The sequence below is a fragment of the Acinonyx jubatus genome, chromosome B4 (assembly GCF_027475565.1).
Source record: "Acinonyx jubatus isolate Ajub_Pintada_27869175 chromosome B4, VMU_Ajub_asm_v1.0, whole genome shotgun sequence".
In the NCBI taxonomy this organism is placed as follows: Eukaryota; Metazoa; Chordata; class Mammalia; order Carnivora; family Felidae; genus Acinonyx; species Acinonyx jubatus.
Genome location: NC_069387.1, coordinates 56,102,815 through 56,116,458, shown reverse-complemented (window position 1 = coordinate 56,116,458; position 13,644 = coordinate 56,102,815). Strand labels below are relative to the sequence as shown.

At 34.1% G+C, this 13,644-nt stretch overlaps 1 protein-coding gene across 40 annotated transcripts in view; it reads left to right on the top strand.

Annotated features, from left to right (window-relative positions):
- The window catches only part of SOX5 (SRY-box transcription factor 5), a 1,008,244-nt gene that overhangs the window by 625,128 nt on the left and 369,472 nt on the right, over nucleotides 1–13,644 (top strand). The gene's annotated exons all lie outside the window — the stretch shown is intronic.

Below are 13,644 nucleotides of genomic sequence, written 5' to 3'. Positions count from 1 at the left end.
TTGGCATGCCAAACCATATAATCATGCTCAACTTTGGATGTGGTAAGAATCTTGTGGGACTGAGATGTAGGGTATATGGTAGGTAAACTGAGGACAGGCTATGGAGGGCCCCAAACTACAGGATTGGCTGTTACTCTCTAGTCCGTGGGAAAGTTTTGATTTTTGTGTTTAGTGCAGGAATTGGATGATGGGTTTTATGTTAATGTGTCTTTTGGTCCTGGCACTTCTTAATTTAATAACTTCAACCTCTGCAGCATCCTCAGGCTCCAGTGTTAAACACGGTCTTGGTATTCAAGGGATGTATTAAATATATAAACCTGAATCTGACCTTCTATTTATCATCCCATTTATCTAGCTACTAAATCTATTGATTCCCAACTTGTACCCTTGTTTCTAGCCATTCTATATCACTCTATACTTCTTTTAATTCGGTGCTTTTGGTTTTCCTTTGGTATAACCTCATTCTTAAGTTTCCCTTGGGGTGTTGTCTGCTTTTTGAATCCTGCTTTAACTGACTGAGAGAATTATGTACTCCCTCCGTGACTTCCATAGGACCTGCTTTCTGCCTCTGTTTATAGAGTTTCCCACAGTTGTGTCTCCTCACTAGATTGTGATGTCACTATATTGTGAGTGCATCAGCTAAGAATCATTCATCTTTATTTCCTTATACCAAGCACAGTTTCAGCATTCATGAAATACTTGTTGAATTGGATTACATTTTCAAACAATACAGATTCAATGGCAGCTGAACTTCTATATTGTTAATATAGGATATGTGTGACACGTGTTACATATGAATGTTGTGGTAACTATCATTTATCTATAGGATCTCATTTTTTCTCTGTAATATTACCCTGTAAAGACTGAAGTGTGAACTTCAGCTATACATAGGAAGCTAAATGTAGTAAATCATAGAGAGAAATTTATGTAAGGCACAAGTGACCCATGAATGCAGGCAAAGATTTCCTGTTCTCATTGTAATCATGCAAAGAGAGATACTTTTCTTGACACAAACCCTGGGTTTATTTTGTGGGATGTTAATTCTAAATTTAAATGGGAAAAATATAAGCACTGTGTGTGGGTAGAATTTTGAAAACAGTATCTTTTGAAGAATCTTAATATTTTTTTATTCTCACTGATATATTGATAATCATGGCATTAGATCTCTTTCTTTCTTTCTTTCTTTCTTTCTTTCTTTCTTTCTTTCTTTCCTTCATTCTTTCTTTCTTTCTTTCAAGACTGAACAGGAAGCTGTGTTGGCAACCACCACATTGGGTGGGATTCAGGAGGGAGGTATACTAGAAAGGAGTGAAAACAAAGATTGCTTTGGTCCTCTTCTTTTAAGGAGGAACACACTAGCTGGTTTACAGTATTATTTCTCTCTGAGAAAAGTGGGAGCCCAAGGGGAAATTGTCCAGTATGTCGACCAGTCCGTCTCGTAGCTCTGCAGATTGTAATCATTTCTGTATTCTTTGCCCTTAATGAAATAATTGTTATATGCTGGAAGTTAGTGATTGCCGTTTTGGATAGAAGGAAGGAGTTTTACTTTGGAAAAAAATAAATTAGTAATGGAGTGGCAGGGAAGAAAAGACAGAACAGCTTTTCTGTTTTCCGGTTTGGATTCTGCTAGTGGCTTTGCTGCCTTGCCTGCAGGGATGGGTATTGCCAGAACTTAGGGAAAAACAAAGCTAAAATGGCAACATCTCTTAGGAAAATCTGTAAGATTGTAAGAAGGCTGGGTGGTTGTGGGGAGTGTGAGTTGGAGAGCAGATGCCTTTGGTCTGAGTTTCAGTCCTCACAGTCTGTTTGCTTTCTTGCTTTGAAATATTTTTTGTTTCTACCTCCTTGGTTTACAGGGAGCTGGGGAGGCTCGTTTTTGTTGTTGTTTTGAAATGTAAGTTTGCCAACAAGTGAGACAGAAAATAACTGCTGTGACAGACATGTCCCCTAAGACCTTTGCTCCTAAGGGAAACACCTCTGTGCTTCATGTTAAAAACAGAGGCCCCAACATTGTAATACCAGATTCTTTTTGTCTGCAGTGCAACATGAAAATGTAAAATTGTCCCTTTGTATTTTTAGCTTTTTTTTTTAAAGGTCATATCAACTTTGAAGTCTTAGAGCAATAGTTTCACTGCTGCCATGATTTGCTTTTTTTTCTTTTTTTTAAAATTCTTAGGGCAGACATTGTGCTAAGTGCTGAACAGCTGCTTTAAATTCTACTTATGAACGGAAATTTGAGGTTTTTTTAAATGCTCTTATTTAATCATGATCAGACCTCCTCTGATTGATGGACTGCTCCTGTTGATTATTTTTTGTACTTTTTTTATTAGGCTTCCTTGGTAGTACAGAACCATTCTAACTTAGCTTCCCTTTAAAAAGGTGTATTAGGTGGATTATGTGCTAGCAATTCTTTAAACGATGTTGATGGAAGAATTATTTTGTGTATTTAGACAGTCACTCAACAAATATTTTATACGTCAACACCGTGTTAGTTCAAGGTACATGAAAATGAAGAAAACATACATGGTCTCTGTCCTTGCAAAGTTGTCAATCTGAAAGGAGGTCTACTTAGTTATCTATTTACACATTTTTATATGTTCCTTTCACAACACATTTTATTAGCCTTTATTAGCATTACTTATAGACCTTAATAAGCAAGATAACTTTAGTTTTGTTTTAAATCATGCTATTGTACACATATTTTACCAGCTGCTTATTTTGAGGACCTCAGAGTTACTATGGAGAGTTAGGTCTAGGTAAGATTTTCTTAATTAATATGCTTATTTTCTTCCACTTACAAATGGTTTTTGGCAGGCCTATCTCATAAGGGATAGATCCCTGGATCAAGCCGGTGGCATTCTTGTTGTTTTCTTTTTGCTCTTCCTGAGAAGATTCATAGAAACAAAGTCAAGAAGCTTCTACTTCCAACTTACATGTGATCTGTGTGAAAGTTGTGATTTCTATATTCAAATAGAAACCTAAATCAGATTGGGGAATGAGATGGCAGAAGCAGAAATGTCACTGATGCAAGCTGGAAATTTTATCTTAGAACTAGTTTATTACTAATCTAGAGAATTAATTACCTGGGTAGTTTCCCTTAAAGACTAGAGCAGTTTCAGTTTATCCCTTATTTGAAATGCACCTTGGGTCACGTCCAAGTAAGCTACAAACAATGCTGGAGAATTAAAAAACTGTATTGCAAGTCAATTAAAATTAAACAAATGGCAAATCATTAGAAATATGGATTATTTTCTGTTGTTTTTGGCAGAATAATCATTATTATAGTAAAATACTTCTATTTAGAAATGTCTTACAACTAATGTTTTTATTTTTTTCTTTAAGAGAGGTGAGAAAAACTATTTCAGAGGAGGGGATGTGCCATAACTGAATAGACTGTTAGGCAAACGCAGTGCTGAGTAGATAACTGTTGATATTTGGCAACAGGGCTACAGAAAATAGGTTAGATTTATCATAGAGTCTACTAATCATGTGCACAGGATTTTCTGGGATGCTTTTAGCGTCAAATATTATAATGAACCTTCCATATCGTCGAAAGTTTTCACCATTTTGGTATCTAAATTATATTTTCCAGACTGCCTTACTCATTCATAAGTAGCAAAAAATATATTGGCCAGTATATAAGTCATTTTGGGGTAGGTAGTTGTGTTTTTGTAAAAGGTGGTTTATGTATTTAGCTCACATCATAGATATTTGCAATACAAGCAGTGTAGTAGATTCTGGAACTAAAGTCTGAGGATTAAATCCTACGCTGCCTCCTACCAGCTGTTTGACTTTGGGCAGGTCACTCTACCTCCTTTTTTGGCTTCTTCAGTCACAGATAGCGACAGGAGTAGTGATGACCTGTAGGGTTGTGAGGGTTAGATGGGTAAGTAGGTGTGTAGGTGTGTGGGTAGATATAGAGACATATTTCGTTTCGAGTGATATATTATTAGGTGGTGTATAAGTACTAGCTACAGTCGTTAATATCGTATTTAGGTAAAAGAACTGTAGCTACAGTGACAACAAATACTGAGATAACTTGAAACAGTTCTAATATTAAATATTCTCTTCATTCTTAGATTCACATTAAACCAAAGGTCACAAATTGATCCACTGGCTAGTGGTGTTTGTTGCTTTTCTTTTGGTTTTACTAACATGAAAATATTGGATATTTCCCACAAAAATCTAGATTTGTTTTTTTCCCCTTATAATTGGATGTTTTGGTCACATTAGTGGCCTGAGAAAGGTCACATCAGCCACTCTAATCTGAGCATATATTCTGCAGTTTTCTACGGTGTTCTTGTCACCTTGACCCCCATCCACCACAGTCTGCACAGTCATGTTCTCTACTCACTGATATTACCTGTCCAACACCTTTCAGCCTCTGGATTTTTGTGATTTCCTGCAATACATCCTGATTTTTAGTTTAATTTTGTTTTATTTACTTTTGTTCTTGAGAGGGGGTTGGAGCAGAGAGAGGGGGAAAGAGAATCTCAAGCCTACTCCATGCTCAGCGTGGAACCCAATGCGGGGCTTGATCCCACAACCATAAGATCATGTCCTAAGCTGAAATCAAGAGTCAGATGTTTAACTGACTGAGCCATCCAGGTGCCCCTTAAAAAACTTTTTTATAATAACTCTTTTAGACTAAACAGATTTAGGGAGCATTTTTCTCTTTATATATAAGTCCCTGAAATATAAATAAGTAAAACATTGGAAAAGTATGATCAAATATAGCAGAAGCTTACTATATACTAAACCTTTATACCTAGAAATATAGTCAGCAAGCAAGAATTGGATTTGTTACCTGAGATGAGTTATAGGGCAGAATTTGTATTCTTAGTTTTTGGTTGATCCTAAGACTTGGATGAATACTGGACTTAGGTATTTTAATTGATAATTTAAGACTTAGTATTAGTCCTTTCTTTGTAGTAGAAGGTTACATGACACATAGAGGAAAGAGAGGAAGCTAAAATTGCTGCCTGTATTACCCCAAATTAGAAATCCTAGGAATCATATGCTTTCAAATACTTCGTGTAAGGAAAAAAGTTGTAGATGAAAGAAACTAAAAATTCATTAGGAAATGGAAAAAAAAGAAAGTCAAGGAAAATACTAAATTGTGTTGTTAGTAGGACTAAAATACTCATATAATATGTTCATATGTCTCCCTGTATTTATATTAAACATAAATGCATGCTCATGGTTTGAAAGAAGAATAAAAAAAGATTAATTATTTTGGATCTACTACCAGTCTTAGAATATAACTCATATAACATAGTCACAGTTTTTATAATATTATCTTTAAAAGTGAAGAAAAAATATACTATATAATTTATGAAATATTCACATTATCTACTACCATCTCATAAGATTTATCCATAATTAATAGATGTCCAAATGATTGGTCCTCATGAAACTTCTTTATTTATACTATTATAGTTTCCATTTTCCAACATTTTGTACTCTCACCTTAGATACATTAAATTCCGGTGCTCACTATAATATATACCATAATAGAAGTATTAGAAAATCATACCCATTCTTTTAAGAAGAATAAAATACCAGCATTGAAAGGAACCATAGCGTTCAACTAGTCCCAACTTTTAGAGATACATGTGAATCTTCTCTATAGTAATTCTGATACATGATCTGTCTTCTGTTTAGACTTAAAGTGTTGTGAATCTCATTATCTCAAGAGACAATTCTTTTTTTGGTGGCTCTGACAGTTAGAAGGTTCTTTTTAACACTGAGCCTAAATCTAGCTTCTCTTAATGTCTGCTTTTAACTCTTATTTTCTTGTCAGTCTTTGTAAATCTTTTGTATATTATATAGTATTATAAGTATTTGTTTATGTGCTGGCTTTCTCAGTGTAGGGCACCCTGATACATAGTAGACACTCAATAAATATTAAATAATAGTTCTGATTCTGGTTCTGTCTCCTAAAACTATACAAAATAAATTAAAAAAAAAAAAAGAAATAGTTGGGTGATAGTGGAAGATTACCTTTCTACAGTTTTCTTTGATCTATATTGCCATACGTAGCACACACACACCACACACACACACACACACACACACACACACACACACACACATACACACACAAATCCATGTATAAAATGTTAGAAATTAACACTGTTTTTAGATTTTCAAAAATCTCTAATAGAAATTCCACAGAGGCAGAAATTAATACACAAGTTGCTAACAATGTTTAAGACCTGAACTTTATGGTGGCTCCTGGATTGATGCCCATGTTAACACCGAAGTGGGAATTCTAATAATGCATTCCTTGATAATGCTCTGTGCGTTTCCAAGAATCAAGAAGGCAAACTTGTTTTTTTTATTATTATAAAACATAGTTTATCCAGTGTTGGCAATTAAAACATTGCTAACATTGAGGTTCAATAGACAATGTGATTTAAATGTATTTTCCCTTAGATTATAGTTCTTTACTGTTTCTTATATTTACCCACAGTACCTCCAAAATATGAATAAGGGTTTACATTTCTTGACAGTACGGTGACAGCAGTGCTTATTAATTCTGAATAGTTTCTAAATACTCCAAGAGCTGAGGGGATATAGTCCATATGGCAAGTAATTGGTGGTGCTTAAACTATCTTGACATCACTCCATTTTGAAGTGGCTATTATTTCAACCTGCTTTTTGGTGATAGCCAGCAGAAATCTACCTGGAACTGCACATTTTCAATTGATTTTCTTGCCAAATGATTGACAGAACATTCTAGCTCAATTGTTTTCTCTTGGAATTTGTTTTCAAACATTTTTTTTAGAAATACACAATGTTTTTAGGTGAACTACATAGTCATTTTGGGAATGGGTGTAGTTAAAATTATTGATGATAATGTATAAAGAACAGTGTTAACTGTTTCAGTAGCTAAATAGTTACACAGAGTGAAAAAGAAATTCTTCGTAGGCTTTTTTTTTTCCCTTTCACTCTTGTGATTGTTTGATTTTTCAAAAATTACCCGATTGGGGTTCAGCTTCAGGGTTCTCAGTCAGATGGCTGTACAAAATGTGAGGTGTCTATCTAAGCCAAACTGAGTTCCTTACGATGCAAGGGTAGCAAATGCAGTGATACAATGCACCCATGTTTTACATTTATTCTGTACGATAGAAACCCATTTCTTTGTCTGGAAGTCTTAAGTCTTACACATAGAATGGGGAAATTGTTTATGTGAATATCAATTTCTAATGAAACTTTTACAATGACTGAATCTTTTAAAGCACATCCTACTCTCCTTTATCCTAAGGGGATTAAGCTTACCCTCAAGAAGCAGGTGGAAGGAACATATTTTATAGAAGTTGTTTGGCAATAAATGTCACACAGCAAAAACCATATTCTGAATTCCTAGCGATGGGATGAAATTTTAGTATGTTGGTAGCAGGAAGACCGTTAGTGAGGCTCTTGGTGTCACTCAGTAGTGATTTCTTTCAACTTAAATTGAAATTAAAATTATTTGAAGGGCCCAGATGCTGCAGTGCTACACAGTAGATCTTGATTACTCACTTTTCCAGCAAGATTCAGAAATATGAGCCTTGTGCAGTGAGTTCTAAATCTTATTTTTTTATTCAAAAATAAAAATTTTGGCTGTATAGAAATATTAAAATAACTCTTGGCTCCTTTTCATAGGTCCAAATATATTAAACACAGATGGCTTCTCATAGCTAATTAGATTGTGTCATATCCTAACCTTAACTATGCTTTACACTTGAGTGGTTTAAATTAGATTCAGTTCAACTCAATTGAGTTCCAAATAACAACAATAATAATAGATAACATTTTTTCAGTATATATAATGTGTTGGGTACATTGCTGCATCGTTTTATATGTACCCTGTACTCATTTACTTCCCCCCAATGCATAAATAATATACTATTTATATTTCCTATAGTGAAAGAACGGAAACTCAGAGAGGTTAGGTTACATGGTCAAAGTCACAGAGCCAGAAGATAGCCTGACTGAGACTCAGCCCAGGTTTGTCAATCAAAGCACATGCTCTTAAATGTCACCCCCGAGCCTCCAGTTTGGTTTACTATGCCCTATGCTAGATCTTGCATGAGCCTGAAAAATGAGTAATATTGTTTGTGGTTCAAAGAGTCTATAGTCCAAATTTAGTAGCTCACAGAGAACTCATGAATTTCAAAATTCAAAGTGAGTAAATTCACTTGGAGTTTGCTTAAAAAGTCTATACTGGATTAAAAAGTTTATTACATGGGTTTCAGTAATGGAGAGAAAGACCAGAATGTGAGGTTTCTTTATTTACATTTAGAATTTTTAAGTAGATTACTCACTGTAGTACAAAAATTGTGCTTAATTTAAACTAAGATGAAATTAATAACTGTGAACTACTAGCACATATTTAAAAACAATTCTTTAATTAGTAATGTTAATAGTCATTGATTTTTAAAGTATCTGGGTCCTTAGGAACAATATGCTCCTTTGCTTTAGTGCTTACATTTCCATAGTTTGTAGTTAGCATTGTTATTACCCAAATGTCTGTGCCTTTTCCCTCTAAAGCATTTCTTTGTTCTCCACATTCATAGAGTCTAAGTCATTCTTAAAGAAATAAAAATTGAAACAGTTCCTCCGATGCACTTCAAGGAAATGCTGAGTTCTAAATTGGTTTAAAGTTACTTGCCCAGGCAAATCAATGTCTGTTTAACTGAGCCTATGCTGAATTGACCTAAATCAATTCAAGCTACTATCATAAGTGGAACAAATCTTAAAATATATCATGGAATAGTAATAATTGAGCATCGTGCTCTACTTTTGTAATAGTGGGAATGCATTTGTAAACAAACTATTAAGAAAAGGGAAATGTTAAAATACAGTCAGCTTATCCATTCTGCTTCCCCTACAATTTTTTTAAAGACTTGATTATCCAGCTAGCACCAACAATAGTTGATTTCACAGGACATGGACTAAGCTTGAGCCCTGAAGATGGAAAAAAAAACACATACTAACACCTAGTGATAATTATTTTGGAGATTATCCCACAAATTACTTACAAAGGCTATGAATCCTTAGAAATTTCTTCAGATAACCTAGGAGTGAAGTTACCTTCCTAAAATTTCACCTGTGTTCATAGGATTGTTATACTGGGTTAAACTGCTCCAGACTGAACTATGATAACAGTAAGGTAACACGTATCTTTTCTAAACATTTAAATGAAGAGATTGGTAAGAATCAACATAAAAATAGATAACCCACCACTGAGAACATATGGAAGAATAGGATATCATGTGCCCTGTGTGCCTTAGAAATAAATTCTGATTTTGTACAGTGTTTTCATTTAGAACAATCATTAAATATTTGCTTATCATAGTTCCAAAAAGATAATGTTACAAAGAGGGTGTTTAAAAGAAAGTAATGAAAAAAATGTCAGGAGAAGAAAAAAAAAAAGGACTTGTGCTTAATGTGGGTCTAACCACAATGTTCTATAAAAGCTTGTATCCAAACACAAGCAACAGAAATGATAAATATACTTCTAACTTTTTAGAGAAAAAAATCAGTTTTAAAGTATATATTTAAGTTCCTTCATAAAAAAAGATGTTCTATAATGAAAATGTGGTGATATTTGGGTCAGATCTAGCTCCAAATTCTAGTTCAGTAAGACTTCTATCAAATTATGTAACAGCTCTGAGCCTGTTTCTATAGATAAAATGGAGGCAATAATGTCTACTTTGTAGCTTTAAAAAATTACTTTTTGAGATTATTATACCAAGCCCACTTAGTATATAATAGAATGATTTTTAGTATTCACAGAGTTGTGTAAGTATCACCACATCCTAATTTCAGAATATTTTCGTCACTCTAAAAGCTATCTTGTACATTAGCAGTCATTCCTCGTTCTCTTCCATCTCTACCACACCCCCTTCCTAAGCAACCACTGACCTACTTTATATACAGATTTGTGTATTCTAGATATTTCATAGCAATGGAATAATATATTGTGTGTCGTTTGTGACTGGCTTTTTCCTCTTAGGTTCACCCATGTCGTAACATGTACCAACCTTCATTTTTTAATTACCAAATAATATTTTTATGTATGGAGGTGCTACATGTCGTTTGTCCATTCATCAAATGGTAGCTGTTTGGGTGGCTTCCACTGCCTTGGCTATGAATAATACTGCTGTGCGCATTTGTGTACAAGTTTTTCTGTGGACATATGTTTTCATTTCTCTCAGGTGTATACATAGAAGGGAGAATTGCTGGGTCATATGATAACTTTATTTTTAACTATTTATAAACTTCCCAAGTTTTCCAAAACAACAGCAGTATTTTACATTCCTCCCAGCAACCTGTGGTGGTTCCAGTGTCTCCACGTTCTCTCCAATACTTGTCATTGTCTGACTTTTGTTTATTTTAGCCATCCTAGTGGATGAAAGGTGGTATCATACTGTGGTTTTTAGTTTGCATTTCCCTAATGACTAATGATAGTGAACATTTTCTTAGGTGCTCATTGGCAATTTGTAATCTTATTTAAAGAAATGTCTATTCAGATCTCTTGCCTATTTAAAACATGGATCATTGTCTTTTATTGTAATCCCATAATTTTTAAATATATATAAACTTAGTAAACATGTATGTATATGTAAATATGTACATACATGAGTTATTAGAAGTCTTTATATATTCTAGAAGCAAGTCCCTCATCAAAAATATGATTTGCGAGTATTTTCTCCTATTTTTAGGTTGCTTTTTCCTTTATAGTATCATGTCCAGCACAAAGGTTTATAGTTTTGAGGAAGTTCAATTTATCAGTTTTTTTTTCCTTTTGTCATTTTTACTTTTGGTGTCAAATCTAGGAAACCATTGCCAAACTCAAGGTCATGAAGATTGACCTTTATGTTTCCTTCTCAGAAGTTAATGATTTTAACTCTTACATTTTAGTCTGTTGTCCAATAGAGAGTTATGATAATGAGAAATAATACAGCATCTAGCACAGTGACTCGCACATATCAATGCACAAGTAGTGAGAGTCATTCATACTTCTCTAAAACCAAAGTGGAAAAAAAATATGTCCTAGAGAATATCTTTAGATGTCTCCCACAATACTATTGTTCTTATTGCTTTTTGTAAGAAGATTTAAATAACAGGAAATATGTGTTATCTTAAAAAGCATTTTTATAGATATTTGAATCACTGTAAACTTTTTACTAATGGTTGTTTGACATAATAAGAATGCAAAGAAGTGCAAGAAAAGCATAAGACACAGCACGTTTCAGCAGATTTAAGATTCTGCTACTGATTTATGTAAAAGATTGTATACATGCGGATATGTTATAGTATAATTAAAATATTCTCTTTGGAAAGTGTATTGAATTTGAGAAATTTTGTTTTTTTAAGTTTATTTATTTATTTTGAGAGAGAGAGAGAGAGAGAGAGAGAGAGAGAGAGAGAGAATCCCAAGCAGGCCCCGCTCTGTTAGCCCATGTGGGGCTCCATCTGACAAATGGTGAGATCACGACCTGAGCTGAAATCAAGTCAGATGCTTAACCAACTCAGCCACCCAGGTGCTTTGAGAAAATGTAGTGTATATATAATACTTATTTTAATTAGTATTAATTTTCTTAAGATATCACAGAATGGTACTACATTTAGTGGCTTCATTTTCTTTTGTGTGATAATGTTTTGGTGGGTTTCATAAAAGTTGGATACATTATCTGCAACTATTTCTAGACAGTTTAGTAAGTACTTTAAAGAAAGGCATGGAAAGAAGTTTATGATGGTATAAAAGTGAATTTTTAAACATTGCTTCCTTTTGCCATGGGATATTTTTCCCCCTGTATTCCATTTCTCCTGTATGATAAGTTGAATATGACATAGGCAGGTATTGGTTTGATATACTTTGATAAGTTCAGAGTGTTTCATAAGAACCAAACATTTATTAGAAGCAAATGACTCTGTTATTTATGAAACTAGACTACCACATGCAGCAAGGTAGAGTATGAATGACTATTGCTCTGGTACCTGTACAAGCCATGAATATGGGAAGAGGTAGATTCTTAAAGCAACTGGAATTCATGGTTTACCCTAAAGAAAATGCATTTAGTATTATAAGTATACATTTCACATTGAATAGAAAAGTATGAAGATTGGTGAAAGAATCATATTTTACCCCTTCTAAAAAAAGGATAATCCCACTAGGTCACTGACAGGGCAGGATGAAGAAGTCTTACAGTGCGGCTGCAGCAGCCTTTGGATAAATAGAGGATTTAATAACATTCAAATATTTGTCCCAACCTCAAAGGACACCCTGAAATAGAACGAACTTTAGAGTTGATATGTTCTCTCCATATAAGTTCTAGTGGCACTTGCCCAGGGATTTCCTTGGGCATTTAATGTGTTTTGCTGACTCTTTAACCAGCGCAGTTATGGTAGCTCCCTTTGAGTGAGATTTGGCTTCAGTCCTTTATAAATAATGTCAGCAAAGTATGTAAGAATGACAAACTTGAAAATAGGAAATGCATATTTAAATCTCTGGAAAATCTTCCCCACAGTTTGATGTTCTTGGACACATGAGAGCTAGGTTTTGAAAGGATTAATTAGCTCACTCTAAACTTTCCTTCAAACTTCAGGACCATATCTCATGTTGCTACACACTCTGAGTGTGCATGTAGCCAACTCTCTTTGAAGTATTTTATGGAAACATTCTTTAAAATGTTAAGATGCATGCTGGGTTTCAGCACTCATTCTACCTCAATTATAGATGCTTTACTCTCTTTTAAAGGGATACGTCATTTTCTAGAGTCCTTAGCAGAAATAACTATCTTGCAATGGAAAGCTGTTGATAATATTTTGGTAAAAAGGAATCCAAAACAAGTAAGTTTATTTAGCCATTTAAAATGTTTTCAGGGGACTGTGTGTGGATGGTTTAATGGAGAGGAAACCAGTATTTTAGGAAGTCTTTAAAGGATCATGCCTTCATAAACATAAAATCAGCATAATAAACAACAAACAAAACAAACAAAAACAAGAAGAGGAGGGAAGGGGATGTTGGGGAGGATTTTGTCCCCTTTGGAACACAAAGTCACAGGGGATTGGAATAGGGTGTTTGGGTAGTGGAAAAAAATGTTTTAGCATGTGGTAATGAGGTTAAAAAAAAAAAAAAAGCAATGGATGATTACTTTTCTCCACCAAGGCTCCTTTATCCTCATAAGCTCAGACAGTGGTCAGCCAGTTAGACACCCCTCCCTGTTTTATCCATCCCTTAACTATGTTCTTTGACAGAACTGGTTTATACAGCTGGGCCTTTGTTAAGCTTCAGGGGAAATACTACAGAACAGCAGAAAATATGGCAGACTGCGTATAAAATGGTAAATGGTAAACACTACTGAAGTGCAAGATTCCAACTTTAAAGTGTTGATGTTTTTGTTTGATTAGTTTTTCTTTTCTTTTATGGATTTGTAAAGTGAACACCTTTAAAATTTTTGGTTTTTCTCCTAACAGATTTTATGGTAATGTAAGTAAATGGATTGTGTTAATCAGTGAAATTTCTTATCATCTATATTTTAATAAACAGAAGAAGAAAGAACTCATATTACTGACTAAAATTACAATCTAAAATTAGACATTTCTATGATAGTGACATGGTATTTTTAAGAACAGCTGCATTGTATA